Source organism: Limanda limanda, chromosome 13 (assembly GCF_963576545.1).
Source record: "Limanda limanda chromosome 13, fLimLim1.1, whole genome shotgun sequence".
Lineage (NCBI taxonomy): Eukaryota > Metazoa > Chordata > Actinopteri > Pleuronectiformes > Pleuronectidae > Limanda > Limanda limanda.
In genome coordinates, this window is record NC_083648.1 from 7156734 (window position 1) to 7172345 (window position 15612).

The following is a 15612-nucleotide window of genomic DNA, read 5'->3' on the forward strand; positions in this document are numbered from 1 at the left end:
TTTTTTTTTTTATTATGTGAATAAATAAAAAGAAAGTATGAGGAATTTGGATCAAACGGGAATATGAACGCTCATAAAACCACATCATGAGCTAAATTGGCACAATGTGGATTATTTTAAGAACTCAAACAACTTTATACTGCAAATCAACACTTGATTTATTTTGCTCCAAATGTGAAGAAAGCTAATATGGGAACAAGTCAGATTTTAATTGACAGTACATGACTAGTGACTGAGAAATAATCAATAAAAAAGACTGTGGTCTGTTTCGTATTTAAAGATCCTGTTGGCACCCTTTAGCCGTTCTCGTGCCGAGAGGAATATCTGACTTTGGTGATTGTGTGACTTTCCATCTGGTGACACCATCGAGAATAAGTTTTTCATATATCCAATGAATATCTAAAAAATATTTTGAATAGATCGGCACAGACATGGTTTTCAGACAACGAACCATAACAACTTTGGTGATCGTCTGACTTTTCCACTAAAGTGCCACCATGACAATGACAGACGTTGCAATGAAATTCGATTCAGATGTCAATGTTAGCCACTGGATAAACTTCCAACTTTGGTGAGTAATAAAATTGTCCAGTACTTAAATTTATGACATTCAAAGCCCAATTTTTGCCTAAATACAGCCTCTAAGGTCCATTAGCCCGACTGCAACATGTTTGTCTTGTAAATTTAGTATAATCACCATTTACTTCTGCACATCGAGGCACATTATTTGACCACTTTTCCGTTTTTGAGTGATTTCTGGATAACTTTAGAGTTAAGTAACTGCACGTTGAAAAGAAGCTGAATAAGAGTTCAATAAAACAAAGAGGGACACTCGGCAGGAGCCAAGGTTTTCAGCTGCCATCTGAATAAGCCCTTCATGTATCAAGAATTCAAATCATGACTTGGCTTCCAGCTTACACACCCAGGATCACATGTTTTTCTGCTTAGTCACATCTAGAGGCTCTGTCTCACTAAACTCTGTGAGGAAAATGTTGATCGAGCGTCCAATTGCTGAACTAATACACACTTTTTACAATGCTGGCTCGCGGCCGCTCCTCTCGGCTCACTGTTGCTGTAATCAGATCACTGGTGTTCATTTAATCGTAGCCTCTTTGACTGGAGCGTGTGTCATGCGTGGATGTGGCTAATAAAGGCGATCGAATACACTGATAAAAAAATGATGAAATTTGCGGTGCAGTCAAGGCCAAAAGATTTCTAATTTGTTGCACTGGACGAGATCTGCGCCAACAGACAATGTCGCCATATACCTCAAAGGGAAAAAGTGGCTGAAACGCAAACCACATTGGCTTAATTAGGCCTGTGTGTACTTCCATGGAAGCCCAGAGACACAACTGTGGCTGGAGATATGGAAAAACAGATACAGTAGATTATAGAGCTCTGCACTCGTATCACCCACAGCTCTCCCTCAATGTGAAAGGGCCATTTTGTTCCACTAGCAGTGAGGCCCCTGACTGGAACTCCTCTGGAAACAATGCATTGTTTGAGTAAAGAACCACACAATTTGGAAAATGAGTAAATTTGAAAGAATTCCCACATTAAAAGTTTCATTTTTGCGACCAGGACTTTTTTATACATTCTCTAATAAATTGTTAACAGTATTTAAACAGACAGTTGCCGTGGAGAAGGTAAAATGTGTTGCAGTAGAACAGTAGCTCACAAATGTTCCGTGTTCATCACCTCCCAGAGTGTCTGGATCGGGTCACTTCCAACAGAGTGGTTTTGGGGGAGCGTTGTTTCCACGGTGCCTGGAAGCTGCGGTACTGGTTGTGTCCCCCCCCTCACAAGCCTCTGCATCAAGCCAATCAGAAGCCTTCATTCTCACAGGCAGAACTGGGATGGAGAGCAGTGGAAAACCATACGACTTTTACATTAGTGTTTCAGAGGTTTACGTTTTCTCTGCGTCATCAGAGAATACAAACATTTCTTCCACTCAACCAGAGGAGGAGGAAGTGCTCGGACATTTTACTTAAGTAGGAGTAGAAATGAATAGACAGAGATGTAAAAGTACTGCAATTACTTTTCTACTCGAGTAAAAGTAAGTACTTACTTACTAAGTATTAAAAGTACTTGCCAAGTGTAATCTATCATAATCGCAGAGACTCGGTTGTGGCATCTTCCGAACTCAATTCAAAGTCTAATGTTACCCGCCTGCTCTGATGAATAAATCCAAAAGTAAATCTATTTAATGTACAAATACAAGGAAAATTAAGTTATGTTAAGTACCTACGTAAATCTACTTTAAGGCTAAATTGGTCTTGTTAATATTATTTTAATCTTTGTAGATGTGAGGGATTATCTTGTTCCAAGTTTTTGGAGTCACAGTTTTCATAATGTGAGACCACAGGAATCTGCACGAGACCAGTTTTATTTTCAGTCTGTATTTCCTTAACCATTGAAATTATGCCAAATTAACTATTATCAGATCGTTTATGCAACAATACAAAATATGTACACAAAAACACCACAGTTTAACTCTGACATTGAAGAGAACTTAAAAACGTGAATATTCTCAGGCGAATTCTGGCGTCCCGCGGTGTGCGTTATTTTATCTCTGTTTCTGAAGCTGGTGTTAGGACATTTGATCTGAGATGAAGTCATCCTCTGAAACGTCAAGTCCCACTGAACACAAACATGTGTGCGTCACGTCTGTGTGGTCAGGCTGGATTGAGTTCTGAGACAAAGAAGGAACAGGAAGTTGACACAAACCAGGGTCCTTCGGTACTTTGACTTCCCCCGCTTGCTGCATCACATCCAGATGCTGACGGTGTTGATCAGAGGGTCAAACCGGCTTCACCCACCTGGGGACTTCATTCATCCTCTTCCTGTCGCCCTCCAACTCTCCTGCGCCCCCTGGAGGAAGCCTGACTCATCTCTCCAGCTGCTAAATGCTCTCCTGTTATCACCAGATCTATTAGTGGGTTTGGTGCTGGACATGTACGTAGGATTATTTCCCAGAAAATAACTGAACGATTCACGTCATTTTATAACATTTCTTATTATCTCAAGACTCTAGATCAGGGGTCTTTAACGTTTTACAGGCCGAGGACCCCCAAACTGATGGAGAGATGGAGCAGGGACCCCCTACTATATATATTGTAAAAAATTGTGTTTTATATTACACTGGGACTAGTGCCATGTATAAACATAGCTACCCTGTTATTGCGCATTCATTACTAAACTATTCAAATATTACACTGTTTCATATATTCATGTTTTTAATTTAAACATGTGCAAGGTACAGGGTGGCCATGCCACTGCCTTTTATAAACATACATCTTGCATACAACACTGAGCTATTACAATAATTCACAGATTCATGTTTTTATTTTAAACATGCATGTAGAAGAGACGTTGAATCCTCAAATTATCTGTGGATACCACACATTAGTGAGATGTGGGACCCTGATGGGTAGCACACAACTAATCTAATCTTGGACGGATGGAGGTCAGGTAGAGGGTCATATCATATCATAACACAATATGTTGGATGCATGTTAATGTGTATTTTAAGACATTTAAATTTGTAGGAAAAAAATTGGTTGGAAAATAAACTAAAAAAATTATTAAAAAAAATAAAAAATTGTCACAACCAAACATTTTGCGACCCCCCTGCAGTACCTCCACGGACCCCCCAGGGGTCACGAACCCCCTGTTGAAGACCTCTGCTCTAGACGATATAACAATATAATATTCAAGAGAAACCATCTCTTCTCTCAATGAGTAGACAATTTGCGAGTGTGGTGATGAATGACTCCCTTTAAACCTTGGGGAACTTTCTGGAGGAGAGAGGAGAGAAATGGGGGAGACAGGAGAGATGGAGGGGGAAAGAATATAGCCTAATCAGCATTTAATCTGCCTTTTACACTTTCTAGTTAGATATAAAACTCCAAAAATGTACTATCTAATCTGATAGTTGCATAACTTTGATATTTAAAGTCAAACAATGGTTACAATAAAACCACAATACAAAATAATAATTACCGTTGAAACCAAATGACTGAGAGCGGACGGAGAGAAAACCAAAGCAATGAGCTGAAATGCTCGTTACAGCTGTTGGCAGCTGTGAGGAGGAGGTTCTGTCTTCGCCTCTGTCAGTTTGTTTGTTTGTTCTTTGGTTTGTTAGTTCGTCCGCAAGTTCACACAGAAACTACTGAATGGATTTCCATGACCGGTGGTGGAAGGACGGGACCGAGGCCAAGAGAGGACAATTAGATTTTGGCGTGGATCCGGAGAAAGGAATGGTTTTCGAGGAAGCTCACTATGTAGGATAGGATTTTTCGGGACGTATTCACAAAGTTTTGTGGATGTTGATGAAAATTTCGAACATATTTAGGAGATTTATCTGTTATATCAGTGCAGTTCTGCGCTGAACTCCCAAAGATCTAGATCCAAAGGGTTTAAATGTAGTTTCACAAGGGGACTGTTTGATATCTACTGCGTGCCACTCGTGTTCACACATATATAAAGTAATGTAATTCATCCCCAATATAAAGATATTGACGATGCTTTAAAGCATTTTATTAATTGCTTTCTTTCAGCCCATCTCCGCTGCTGTAACTCCGCCACTCTGCTCCTAATAAGGGAAGTTGGCAGCGCCCAGCAGAAGCCGTTCTTTTCTTCTGTCTGGGTCCAGGCATCTGGCCGTCAAAGAATGCCAAACCCTGGCTGTGAGGAGAGGAAGCTGCTGGGTGGATTTCAATAACATAAAGTACCATTATGAACATTTTTGACTGACATTGATCCATTGGCCTCTCCGGCGGTGTTACATACACTTCTTTGGAGTGAGCACACCGAAGGTAACCGAGCAGCTGGCTTTATACGAGCAGGAACAACTGTCTCTTGTCTCTCTGATGCCAAACGCCATAACAAGTCACCGACAAGCGATGCTGCAGCAAAGAAACACCTCGGATCAGAGGAGGCCCGGCTCCTAAACGTATCCAAGCACTGAGTGTGTGTGTGTGATAGTACAGCGGAGAGAGAGTGGAAGAGTGTGTGTGTGTGTGCATCTTTTTCAGCATACACTCTCATTCACGTGCACGCCCGCTGCCCGTGCACCCGCGTAAAGCCGATAGGGAGCGCAGCATGTCTGGAATCATTTAAAGTGAGTGAGAACACATTCCCGCATGTGGAATCACTCCCTCCCAATAGGAGTGTCATTGTTTCCAAAGTCAGCTTTGCTTTCACCATGATTCAGGTAACATTTTTTCCTCTGTATTTCATTTTTTCCTCTCAGGTCTTTTTTGCAAAAAAACCCCAGGCCGGGATCCAGGAGGACGTTTTGATTGTAGTGATCTGAGACGTCTGACTAATGCGACTGAGGAAGACAAACACACTAATGTTATGTCTTGGTAGGTTGAGGGTTGGATTCTGTGATGAGACTTTCTGTGAAAAAGACACATGCGGAGCCTTCGGTGGTTTCACTGTCAACAAATCCCATGAAAACACCCAAACCAAATATGTGGTGTTATGGTGCCATTCCTGCCCGGCTTCCCCACACTGTCTGTGACATTTTGTGAAATCTTTTGAAATGGCTCACCGATATATACTTTCATCTTCTTATTTGTTTTCAAGAGAAAAGGCTCAACAGCTGCTTCAAACCACCGATCACCACCTGAGTATTTGTTAGTTTGTTGTTTTACCGACACAATGTTCACAGTTTATACAACAGTTTATAGAAATGTCAACCTGCGTAATCATGTCTTTCACTGATATTGTAAATGGTTTTTAGGTAATTTTGGCACAGAGGAATAAACTATAACAGAGGTTTGTATAGACAAGCCACACTTGTGAGGCAGATCAGGTCGTTGTTATCTCCGCCAATGAGGTTGTGTGTTCATCTGTTTGTAAACGAGACAACACAAAACCAGCTGGTGGGATTTCCATTAAAGTTGTTGGAAGGATGCGATACGTGTCGGGAAAGAACTCAATACATTTTGGTACAGATCGGAATTCAGGAATTTATTTTTGAGCTTTGTTTAACATTACGAGATACTGATTTTTTTTTCCAGATATGAATAAATCAGGTTTAATATCTTTAATAATATAAATATCATACCTCTGACAAGGAGGTTGTTTCTAAAACTGTCTGCTCACAAAAATCCAGACCAGTTTTCAATATTTGACTCGATTTCTCCAAGAATAATTTCAGAAAGCTAATATCTTCAGATGACCTGTTAAAAAAGACCAGAGAGCCGTCATGTGTCTTCGAATGACGTGGTTTCATCTTTTGTGTGTCTTTCAGGAGCAGGAAAATCTACAATTAAACATAATTTTAAACTTAATCCTTTTGAATACTTATCTAATTTACTGCCTAAAACTAAAGAATCAGCCGAGACTGCATGTTAGACATTAGCACAGGTTGATGCTGCCATTAACAATAAATTAGCTTCTTTGAAAAGCCTAAAAATGACTCGTCCTTAAACTCAAAGCTGCTTTAAACCCTCGATTCATCATCTCTGTGGCCCCTGTGTCTGGGAGCCGTAGCAAAGGGCCAGTGACTCATACCAGTCAAATGCACGACTCCCCTTGTGGTGGCACGGGCGGCCAGCCACATAGCTGCCTGCGGTGAGGGCCACTGTACAGGCAGCACTGGAATAGACGTTTATTACTGGCCACCGAAGTCAAGCCCTGCTCACCAAATTGATACCTTGGAACAAATATAACGCAGAAAATCACATACGCGCATAAACTGAGAAGCAAACGCACTCCCCTGCACGGCTACACTGGCGGCTGGAGACACACACGAGAGAAACGAATGCACACACAAAGTTAAAGGCTATACTTTCAAAGTTCCTGTTTAGGTGTAAGTGGGTGAGAAATGTGGGCACATTGTTCAGCCTCTAAGAAAAGTTGCAGTAGTTCAGTGAGGAGAGATGCTCAAAATAAAACCGGAGATTGAAGGTTTTCCAGAAGGCGGAGAGCAGCAAGGAGACGCACAGCAAAAGATATAGAAGTGATGTATGGATGAAGGTATTTTTAACTTTTCCGTTTAATATTTGTCACAGTTCCTCCTGGACAGAGAGAGAAACATCCAGGTGTTTAATCAAAAGCTCTCCATCTTTTGACAAATGTGACAAGTGGCCCCCGACATGATGTCACATTAGTGCCGTAAAGCTGCAGTGACTCTACAGGAACCACAGCTGCCCACATTTCCCCAGACAAGCTCCAGATACGTTCTACAAACCCACTCCTAATATTAAAGGTTCGGCTCCAGACCCCTTTTTGGCCGAAGCTCGATTGCACTCAATAGAGAGCAAACGGGAGTGAGTGACAGGCCACGTTCGCTGCAGCCGCTCGGCGCTCGGACGCACGGGAGTCGTGACAGGTTGAAATCAGAAGAATGTGCGATTGAGTATCTGAACAGTTTTGCACAAGACATCAGTGGAAACGACCTCAGCAGTAAATTACGGGCGATGAGATGATTTATAAGAAATGTTCATGTCAAGTTGTTTTGTGTTCTGGCTCGAAACGCTGCTGTGTTGACGAGGTTAGAACACGGCCAGCATCTTTCATTTACTGTCCCCTGTTGGGTTGTATGATCATAGATTATGTTATTTTGACTTTTACTCCTGATGCATGACCACGAGCTTGAGAGTTCTGGAGGCTGATGTCTATATTTATAGGAGTAAATGACTTAAAATGGGTTTTAAACTGGTATTTAAAGAAAATATAGGTGACTTTCTAAGGGAATTAATAAAACTAATCTTTTTGATGGCTTGTCAAATATTTCTTACAGGAACTTATGTGTCGAGGGATTTATTACCTCGGCCAAAGACCATGTTTGTTTGTCTTTTATTTATCAGATAAACACAAAAACGACTGAACGGATTTCCTATAAACTTGGTGTAAGTATGAGCTTGGGGTCAGGAAGGAACTACTTCAATTTTGTAGCATTTTAGACTAGATCAGTGTGAGAATTCAGTTTTTTTTTTCCACCTTCCTTTATATTGTGAAATATTCCCAGGGACTAATTGATTTAAAGGGACTATTGGGCCTTTAGTACAAAGTTGAGCAAGTGTATTTGGGCAGGTTGCCCCACTGAAAGATATATGTGTGGAAAACAATCCATTATGAAACTCATTACTCAAAAAGTCCAAACTCAACCTTAGTGCAAAACAATATTATGGCACATAGAGAAAGATAGAGAAACCATAATCTACAATATGCTTCCTCCTCTAAAACACTACATTCCTATGGCCCATATCATTTGGCAACTTACTCCAGGTTTCACGCCAGCAGATTGAAACAGAAATTTAAAAAGAGTGAATGAAGAGGATAAATCTGAGGCTGTGAGCTGTTTTCTTGGAAAGTTTAAAGAGCCGGGCTGCTCTGATGGCACCAGATGACTTAATTACTGCTCCGCTGCCCCACGAGCTTAATTTGCAACCGAGGGTTTTTCTAATTGTGGGTTTGTTTGCTGAGCAGCTTGGCTCCTCACACCAAATCCTTAGAGAGACCCCTAGTGTCGGTTACACTCAAGTGCACCCGCTGGCCCAGAGCAGTGGAGTTTACAGTGTGATGTTGCTCTGTGAGGAAACGATGGGGGTGTTTGTGGGACGAGCAGACAATAGACAGAGTAGAGACACCCAGGGACACGTTGGACGGGATGAGTCTCATTCAGCTGCAAACTCTCACAACTCCCGGGCTTCTAATTTAATTTGGCTCAAAGTGGATCTTTCCAGATTGCTTCGTGGAAAACCTCCAAAATTAACTTCCTGGATATTCTACAGAGCCTCTGTGTCAACATCCTCTCTGGTACCCAAACGGTGCCCGGGCCAACTTTCACCGTGCTGCTGAGCGTGTGTGTGTGTGTGTGTGTGTGCGTGTGTGCGTGTGTGTGTGTGTGTGCGTAAAGGTATTTGTCAGGGTGTTGAATTGAAACACGCAGAGGAAAATAAGGGAGGGGGAGGTTGTTTTAAGGAAGGAAACATCAGTGTGAAGTGTGTTTTCAGCTTTTGCGATAATGCATTTCTCAAGTGGTCCAGTGGGTTTTTAAAAGGTTTATAAGAAAAGTTCTCTCGGCATATAAAGGAACAGGAAGGAGTCTGAAGGATTCATTTCTTCAGCACATTTGGAGATACTTAATTTTTAGTGGGGAGAAAATACTGTATGTGTGGGGTCAAAAATGATCAATTGAACTGCAGAGCCAATAGAAAGAGAGAAAAACATGGGACGAACGCTCACATTCACAACTACGGTCAATTTAGGGTCTTAGAATAATCCTAACCTCAATAAAATGTGTGAATATGATGGAGTACCTGCAGTAAACACACGCGAACACAGGGAGAACATGCTGAACTGACTCTGAAAACTGATCCACACGAACAATATCAGGTCAGAAAGGTTTTATAATTATATCCTCCAACCTTCAAGAGACCCTCCCCACAAAAAACATCACAGACAGAAAATCCATATGATCCCTCTTTGAAATTCAGGCAGGTGACACATTGAAGAACAAACCAACATGAATCAGCTTGAAAAAAAAACAAAGTTTTTATTTTTTTTAATTGTTAATTCCTGATTTTTATCCTGCTTTGGTTTTCTATGGAGTTTGGATGTTATTCCTGTGTCTACATGGCTCTTCTCTGGGTTATTTAGTTTGGAGACTGTCTCTGAATGTTGTGTGCACCCACCTTTCCCTCAGCTCAGCTTGGACTGGAATAGGCTCCATCATCCCCCCCACCGTGACCCTCAAGAGATTGATAATGGATGGGTGTGTTTGGAAAAGTTGTTGCATCTCCACAAACCACAAAAACAGCCTCAGCCCTCCCTGTCTTCGATTCTCAAAGTCTCTGGACGACTGTGAACATCCTTCTCTGATGATGGAGGAGGAGACGATGGAGGAGGAGACGATGGAGGAGGAGACCTAGGAGGAGGAGACCTTGGAGGAGGAGAAGATGGAGGAACAGCCGTCCGTCATGCGGCTGATAACACATGTGCACACATTTCATTTTCTGTCATTCTCTCATTCCCTCTCACCTTGTAACTTTTCATCTGTAGTCCGTCACCGCTCGGTATCAAAATGGTTGGATTTCAAATACGCTTTCCTCCTCACAGTAGAGTTGAATCACCTTCAAACTCAAGTGTTTTCAAGATTCCAAAACTTTATTTTTATTGTGTGGGCACAACGATATTACAAAGTTTTGCCTGTTTTACAAAGGAAAATAAACTAAATACTCAATTTAAAAGCAACCAAACATTAAGAAGATATGAAAAATGCTAAAAATGTATAAAGTTCTTCAATAAAAAAAAATAAAGTAAACTCAATTCGAGGAAATGGGTCCAAAGGTATGGTAGCAGTAAGGTGACTGATATAAAAAGAGATACATAATATGGACATTGTAAAGTGTATCTGAGTCATATGAAAATTAAATATTGCACATTATTCATGTTATTTCATTGCTCTGCGGAGTCTTCACAGACTCAGTAGAAGTTGTTTAAGCAGTTCCACAGTCTAAAGGAAGAAATATTTCACTTTTTCCCATAAAAAAACCCAAACTGGGTTAAATGTATAAGCATATGGAGATGGGATGATCTTTATTTCTCCTCCCCTTTATCCACCTCCACCCACAGCGCCCTCCCTGCCTCTGAGAAAGAGAGCATTGTTTCCTAATTAATATGTCATGTGTTTGCAGCTCCCGGGACCGAAATAGGTGGAATGTATGCAAGTTTAATCGCTGAAGATATCCCCCCCCCACAGGCCATCATCAGCTGGGAGTCACAAGTACTTAAACCTGGAGAATTTCCTGTGGAGTGAAGCAACAGAAAAACGCTCTGTTTTTCTGAGTCAGACATTTGCTGGAAGGAATTTGAGGGGTAGAAAAACGGAATTCAAACATATTTCTATTGTTAAAATGCATTTGCGAAGAATTATTTGAAATAATAGAAACCGCAAAGAAGATTATACGATCATTTTCAACCACTTTGGGCTTTTTTCAGCACAAATTTCAATATTTCTACGCCAATAGCTCCAGACTTAAATATTTCCACATCTGTGTCACGAAAGTCAAGCTCTTCACTTATAAGACAAGACTTTATTATTTATTGACCTACTTTCTCTCATTCCAGCACATACCTAGGACTTTGTGTGTGTGTGTGTGTGTGTGTGTGTGCGTGTTTGTGTGTGTGTGTGTGTGTGCCAGTGAGTACAGGGAAGCAGTTGAAGACAGTAACTGTGACAGAACAGTTTACGACTCCAAAAACATAAAAAACTGCGTGGAGAACAAGCGACGGGCGCTGGACGTGTTTATACAGAAGCTCATTAGAGTGAGATCAGGTCAAGGTTTTCACTCGACCTCTTCTCAGCTCCGGGCCAACTCCACAACCTGTGATTATTGCTCTGTAAGTACAAGCCCGGGACCTACAGCGCTGCGTCTTCCCTTTTAAAGACCTGTTGCTATTTCTTTCCTCCGCGGAGAGGATGATTTCAGTGCAACACCGGCTCCTCTGCCACAGACAGACATCTGTCCCGCACATTGCTGCAGTTTCAAGTGGACGTTCATCATCTGTACTGAGGGTTTTCTGAGGAGCAGCTTGGTCACTGATTAAAAGCCTCATATTTCAATTCAGCAAAATGCAGTAAAGGCAGCGGTGGGTCACTCTCACTTTTAGTTTAGTGAAAAATCACCACTCAGACTATAGAGATAAGACCAGTTGAGGAGGAGTACAACATTTACCTTAAGAAAAAGTACAAATAAATAGACACAAATGTACTCAAGTTAAAGTAAAAGTGCCAATTCAAGTTTTCTGTTTAAGTAGAACTAAGTATAACTTGCTTTCAAATAAAGTATTTCAAGTAAAGGTACTTGCTGAGTGTAGCTTTTTCCCAAATGAGTCTTCACCAGGGAAGGGGGCGGGGTCTAATCGTACCTTCCCGCTCTGATTGGATCAATGGACCCATTCCACTCTTGTTACTGATTTTTGGGGGAAAATATGATAAAAATGAGATAATACACATATTTTTTGAAAGTGTCCAAAGCTCAAGTATTTTCTGGAAGTGCTTCACAAGGAAATAACGGAAAATTATAACTTTTAATGTAGTGTTGAACCAGCTGCTTTGTATCATGGGAGAGTTCTCCAACATAAACCTTGGGAAAAGAAAGACCTATATCTCAGTATATATTCTTTTGTCGTAGTTTCTTTCAGAGTTATCTGTTTTGTCTTTTCTTATTTTCCTCTGGATCTGAGTTCAGGACTTGTGCCAATACGATCTTTTGGCCGGCCAAAATGTAAATAGTTCTTCTGTGCATTCCATTGAACTTTGTCTCAATGATGACAGCGGCAGTAAATCTGAAATACATAAAATGTTGATTATATAAACATGTAGTGAAGTAGTTGAGGCAGGACTCCAGCACGTGTTGGATGAATGCAAGGCTGATGTTGATATTTGAAAGATGTCCGTCTCCTCATCTTGTCCTCCTCCCTTCCCTCCTCCCTTCCCTCCTCCTTCCTCCCTCCTCCTTCCTACCTCCTCCTTCCTCGCTCTCGAGAAGCAGAGCTCTTCCACCAAAGGAAACTCTCTGGATCCCGGAGCCAGCAGTGATATCATGGAAAAGGCCGAGAGCCAGACAGGTGTGGGAGACACTCACAGGGATTCCTGCCGCTCCCTCAAAAACAGATTTCACTTCATTCTCTGCTTTCACCTCTTAAATGCTAAATAAATACTTTATATAATCAATAAAGTTTCAGCTTAAACTTTCGCCCCAACTCTTCCTTTGGTTTGAAATATGAGTCGAATACAAACCCTCCTCCCTTCCACAGGCTCTAATTTCAGAATAAAGGTGAACAAATGTTTTAGGAGGAGAAACTACAAACATTTCAGGAGCAGTCGAGCTCGAGAATGTTTTCCTCCACAGTAAAAACCGTTGCTCAGCTCGTGACCATGAAAGCAAAGCTCTCATTTCCCGCTGACTACTGTGAAAGAGGATCATAAAATTGACTCCATCTGTAATTTTATGGTGAACTTTCCAGTCTCGAGCAGCTCGACGGCATTCCTTCTATGAAGTTCTATACTGACTTTCACTTCAAGGCGTGGACAGCGTATACAGGCCTTTAACATGACTTCACGAACTAGGGTTTAGTTTTTTTGATGTTTCTTGTCTCTTTGGACATTTTTAAACCTGGTATTATGATGTCATCAGAGTTATCTGGGCTAAATTTGTAACATAAAAGGTTGCGGTAGAAGCTGGAGGAGTAAAGATGTCAGGCAGGGAGTGTCTCACACCAATATGTCTCCACTTTTATTATAGAATATGTAAAACCAATAGAGCCCAGCACACACCAGGGATTTTAAAATCAGTTAATCTCAGTCTCTGTTGCTTCACTTTTAAAATATCTCTAAAATTCTGTACAAAGGTACAAGTTAAGTGTCTTAAATTAAGTAATGGAATAAATTAGAAATGACACCTTTTCCTGTCTAGTGTCTTTATCAATTACATCTCTTATGGGTCTATAGGGGTGGTAACATTTCTTACTAACATTATACCTGCTTAAAGTACAATACAGAATTCAACCCAATAGAAGTCTTTTAATCAAAACTGTTCTAAGGATGTATCAATCTACAATAAAGTGAGTTTGCCGTTTTGTCGATTTTCCACCAGCCGTCAGTCATTATTCAGCAAAAATGACATCACTAGTGTCCAAAAGGGATTTTTTTCGTTTCCAGATGAACTCACAATAAAGTTTTCTATATAATAATCATCACGTAGTGAAATAAGGAATAGTGAGTGAGTGGTAGATTTCAGACACAGCCCAGGAGACATGGTTTAAAGATGTCGTGAAACATGTTGATGTCTTCACTATATGACCGTTTGCACTCTACTGGGACTGGGTCTCTGTGACAGAACGTGTAGCAAATGGCAGTTAATGATTGGCATCCACTATGAGGGACCAATAAAAACAGTGGGAGGAAAACCAGCTGACTGGCTAGCCGTGCGTTTTAAAGCAGATATGACGCGATTCAAAGGCCAGCGAAACAAATTGTCCTGTCAACTTGAATTAAAATGTGGGATTTCTCTGGGTTTGAATATCGTTGGGAACATTTTGGGTAATGTAACATCAAAATATACCAAACAAATATACAACACGGGCCTAAAGTTGCTTTTAGACATTATAATGAGGATTTGTTCCATATATCTTTGACGTCATCACCTCATCATTGTCCCTGTGCATGTTAACTTGTCGCTGCTTCTTGCCACATGACGTCACATCACATAGTTGAGCCTGGTTCAACTTTTCCTCTGCAGACGACACTGTGCTGGCACCTCCACCAGGTTGGCCAGGGCACTGCATTCTATTCATGCAGGGACAAAACCTGTCTGGACGTCTTTTTCTTGGAAGGCGACACCTCGGACTCTAGCAACTCATGACAGGCGTTTGTTTATAATCCCTCCACGACGGAGCAAGTCATGTGTTAATTAAAAAAAATACATCAAAAGATTAACCGGTACATTAAACAATAATTACTTGGGCCGGTAATCCTCCTCATAGCACACTACTGTTGTCCTTAATAAAAGATTTAAGACTCTGACATGAATAATTTGGAAGTGACTTTGATGTGTATGGTCGGGATTAGAATCTACGCATGTTCCTTTAATGTCTCAATGTGAGGAGCACATGTCATCCGTAAAAAAGAAGTGTCTACTCAGAATGGATGAGGAGCATATGTGTGTGAGACAGGGGGGCAGGGAGAGAGAGAGAGAGAGAGAGAGAGAGAGAGGGAGAGAGGGAGAGGGAGAGAGAGAGAGAGAGAGGGAGAGACAGGGTGTCTGATTCGATGACTAGAAACATCAAGGTGTTTGAGTTCATGTCTGCACATTCACGTGTGCACCCATGTCTGGCTCTGTGTGTGTGTGTGTGTGTGTGTGTGTGTGTGTGTGTGTGTGTGCGTGTGTGTGTGTGTGTATGAGTGCGTTTCAGAGCGTGAACCTCTCCTGGGGGACTTCCGCTGCTGCTGTTATTCTTTGCAGCGAGATGGAAAGCTTTTCCCAACATCTGCACAACATATCACCACGGCGAAAAAGGCAGAAAGTAAAAAGAAAGGAGGACACTGGGCTGAAAGTTTCCATTGGAAGAGCCTGTGGATCCGACTTTATGGGTCTTTTCGTCCCAACATGTGATTTATTCGGTGAAATGTTTGGGGTAAAATTGTGGTGACACACCTCTTGTCGTAACAAGAAACTCTTGTTAGTGCACTCGATGGCGTTACGTGGATCATTAAAACGCCACGCACGGCTAAGGGTAGTAAAGTTTTGCAGTGCAGTGACTCTACAAGGCTAAAGGCTGGGAATGGGAGGTTTTTAAATCATACGTTTTCAAAAAAATTAAGAAAACAACTCCATCAATTTGACGACGCGTTCGCTGGAAAAAGTCACAACACATGTGAATACAGAAACTTGCTGCAAATAGCGACAATGTAAATGTTTCCAGGGGACCCAAAAAAGTGATGAACCTGGCTGTAGTTCAATACTATGACGAGTAGCAGACTTCAGTAACGTCACAAGGCATTATAGATGTACAGTATATATATATTTAGCAATTCACACACATTTATACATGTACATGCAGCACTTTCTCCATCCTACACCACTCATA